This window comes from Syzygium oleosum, unplaced genomic scaffold, assembly GCF_021117445.2.
Source record: "Syzygium oleosum isolate NSW1041296 unplaced genomic scaffold, Sole_v2.1 Sole_v2.04, whole genome shotgun sequence".
NCBI lineage: Eukaryota > Viridiplantae > Streptophyta > Magnoliopsida > Myrtales > Myrtaceae > Syzygium > Syzygium oleosum.
Window position 1 is genome coordinate 5913330 of NW_026607488.1, and position 4269 is coordinate 5917598.

Genomic DNA, 4269 nt, shown 5'->3' on the forward strand with positions numbered 1-4269 from the left:
GACCCTGCTAATCATCCAACGCCATCTCAACAAATCCATGGATTCAACTAAGCAACACTCGCAGTCTCAGTCTCAGTCTAGGATAAACATAGGTTTGTTTATAGAACAAAACAGTCGATCTTGCTATTTTGCATGTGTTCAACAGATAAGGGTTGTTCCGGGTAGGGCTTATGCTGTATCCTGAGCTTGGGCTGATGCTCTTGTTGCTCTTTGGCGACACTTCTATTGTACTCCATAAGTTATTGCTTGATGCCTTGTTTACAGGGCGAATTTCATGCCGTAAACCTGATTTAGTTGATGTTTTCCAACTGATTCAAGTTCCAATATGTCATAACAGCTCTCTCCGTATGCTGTACCAGAGTCATCTATACGATCTGAACAGAAGATAAGTTTCGGGTGTTAGATTACCTTTTCAGTCATTTCAGAAATGATGTTTGTGTGGGGGTCGTAGGGCGGTGTGCCTCTCAACTTATGCGTGCTTCATTTGATATGGCAGTTAGGTTTGTCTGGACTAGATAAACGATAAAGTATCTGGTCAAGCCTCTGTAGAAATTCATCCAACAAGAGCAGATGTTCAAAACACTCGGTAAGGTTTGATCAGGTTTCGGAGCTGTAGGTGGAACTTGAATTTGCGGATGGTTCTAATGTAAAGATTGTTTGTCCTGTATGAAATTTTGCAGTGGTCAACCTCGATTCCGGGTGGATGACAGTAAGCTAAAAGAATATACCTTGGATGAGCAGAAGCAGAGAAAACAGGACAACACTAAGGAAAGTTTTCATACTCTTGGTGACCCATTTCGGCATAGGTGTACGGACTGTGACACGGCGTCCTCTGCTAAATCTTGCACAAACAGGCAGAGTGAGAGTGACGGCAGCGAACTTAATTATGGAACTGAGACTATACCCTGAACAATATCCAGCAGATGATGCTGCAAATGAAATTGGATCACCTTCTGATGCTTCTATGGATATCAAGGCAAGCAAAGATAAACGTACTTATCAGATGGCTTCTTCATGTGTTGCTGAGCTATCTGATTTAGATAATTTGCTAGCAAAAGACTGCACAGATGTATCGAAAGCTTCCTTAACGGGCTAAGACTGTCCTAGTAAGGGTCAGAACCAGGAGTTGACGAGGGAAAAGAACATCAGGAGCATTAGATTAAGTCTTAAACCGATTAAGTTAAACAGGACAATGATCCCCGCCAATCCTATTATAAATCATTACCGATTAAGTTTTGTTAATTATATATCTTCATTAAATGTAAAAGTATATGGCATCATGGAATGGGAAAATTACCAAAAAAGTCATGAACCTACAGCACGGATACCAATTCGATCCTAAATCTTTCAATTTGGCCAATTTAATCATAAAATTTTTGACAATTAATCAATGTAATCCTTTCGGCCAAATTTTGGCCTGAAAATATTAACGTGGATGCCGGCCGTCTTATGTGATACAGCCGAAAGACGGCCGTTGCAAATGTAGATAAATTTTTTGCAATTTTTTGCAATTTTTTTTCCTTTTCTTTTCTTTCCTTCTTCTTTTTTCTTATTTTCCTCTACCACTCCGTAGCCTTTGCAGTGGCCAACAGAGGTCGCTAGCCACAACCAAGGGCCGAGACGCCCTCTCCGGCCCTCGCTAGCCATAGTGAGTGCCATCGAGCCCTCACCTAGTGCCGGCGAGAGTCATCAGCCCTTTGTAAAAACGCAAAAGAAAGAAAAAAGGGAAAATTAAAAAATTTAGAAAAATTATTGTCCATATCAGCGCCAGTCGTGCTACATAGGACGGACGGCATTCACATCAACGAATTCCAACCAAAATTAGTCAGAAGAAGAACTATATTGACAAATTATCAAAAGGTTTAGAACTAAATTGATCAAATTGAAAGGTTTAGGTCTGAATTGGCATCCATACAATAGGTTTATGACTTTTTTGGTAATTATTCCTTATGGAATGGATTGATTGTTCATGTGTTCATGCAGTTGGACACTTTAATTAGGTTATCATGCTAGGCACTTTCTTTTCTATTTTTATTTTCAAAGTTCAGATTAATTAATTAACCAGTTGCCTATGTTGCTCCATTAAAATTTGTGGCCCGGAATGCTCTGTCAATATCAAGAATGATGGGATTCGTCATGTTAGCATAGTTCAATAATATAAATCAAGCGGTTTATTGGATTGAGATCCTCTCGATTTAGGGAATTATTCCGAATCGTCGCATAGTATCAAAAAAAAGCAAGGGGTGTTGTGCTATCGGGGTAAAATTTAGTAAAATACTTTGAAAGGATCGCGATCCATTCGGGTTAACGATTACTTTTTCTCCCTGAATTTCATTCTCTTGTGGCAATAAGCAGGCTTAGTAATTTCAAGGGGCAGAGATGAGATGCTCCAACAATGCACTTGAGGAATTGATGGAATGTTCAAAACTGGGGTCTTGTTAAGAGCTTCCATCGAACTACCATATGCCATTGATGAATGTTCAAAACTAGGGTCTTGGTAAGTGCTTCCATTGAACTACTATATGCCAGCAGGAAACGGATCTAGATATAAAATAAGGCGGTGTAGATATGCAAATCCAGTGGGTCCTCGAGTTGGCGGCGGTCATACGGCGGCGATGATATGACACGCACATGCAAACGAACAGACATGTGTATTTCTTCGATGAATAAAAGAGGACAGACGCCTACAATTACGGGTGTTGCGCAGGCAATTTTATCCTTTGTTTTTCCCTTGTCCTAGTCGTCGGAAGCGCATGCAATTGGATATCACAGCATCTCCACGTACAAGAGGAACTAGATCCATCGAAAGGACGTCTCCAAGTACACCTGCTACAAGTAGAAATTTGAGTCAATTGAGCAACACAATTTCTACAGTGAAAACCACTCCACCGAAGTTATCCATCCGAATTCCATTAATTACGACCAAATTGCTCTTGTTCAAAGCTGCATGTACAGATCCAAAGACCTGATCCTATTAAGTTCATGGGCTTGTAATGGGATATTTCATGGATTTTGGGTTATCGGACCTCTGAATCTGTGTCTCTAATGGTAACAAGAAATTACATATAGAAGAAAAATAAATATGGGTCATGTGTATGATACAATTCGTGGTGGGGCTCATGTTCAGAGAAAGGATCTAGGGTTTTATAGGGAATTAGAACACACGCATGCACTCTAATCTCTATGATAAATTAATTGTTCGAAGGATAGTCAGCGTGCAATTGCAATGCATTCTGTCAATGTAATTGAATTCAAGTTGCTCTAGAGAGATAGCACCATTCACCAAGGTGATATATTCACCAAAAACGTGTATAAATAGATATATATTCTCGTTGCCAAAAGGCATAAGAATATATCAATAAGCCATTCAGATAATATTAGAGAATGAGACAAATGACACGTACTGATAATTCAATTTAAAATTTTACTTAACGAACGAATTTGCTTTCATGCCTAAAAACTATGCAAATTGGGTAATAGAAGAGTAGTAAAAACATAAACCACGAAATTTTCTCCAATTGTCTTGCAGTTCAAAACACAAAAAAGGCGTTGTCCCGAAAATTTTAACGAATAAACACATAAAATCACTTGGACAGAAAAGAAATGTTTTTTTATGAAATAAAAAAGGGAAAGGAAATGAATGGAAGATAAAAGAAAATAGAATATCACCTTTCACCGCACAAATCTAATTCATGATCGGGACAAATGTCAATAAAGCATAACTTATAATGAAATTTGATTATAATGATATTTTTGTTCGCAACATACACAATGAGATCATTTTAAAAATATTCTTTTTTTTTTGGGACGTTTTAAGTAGAGAAAGGAAACTTAAAGCAAAACCCTAATTGAAGCCCGAGTCAAACACAAATCACCCATATCATCTGTCCTCAAACTCTCGAATGAAGGGTGAACGCAGCCGTTCACACTTCTACAGCGTATGCACTAATTTTCCTTAAATATATTTACCAAGATGCAGTTCAATACAATTTAATAGATGCTCTGACTAATTTATTAATAATTAGACAGATGAAATCGTTGACCAGCTCCAAAGTACACGCGGATGTCCATATCAAATCCTGCCAAGAAAGAAGTCAAAAAAAAAAAGTACAGCCGTCATCGCTTTGTCTTCAAAGTCCTAATCCCCAAAATAATTAGAAAAAAACAAAATGAAACTATCTGACTTTTCAATTCATCGCTGTCTTGAAGTGAACGATTTTACCACGACACGTAAGGTCATCGCTCACGGGTGATAAAATTTCGCACTTT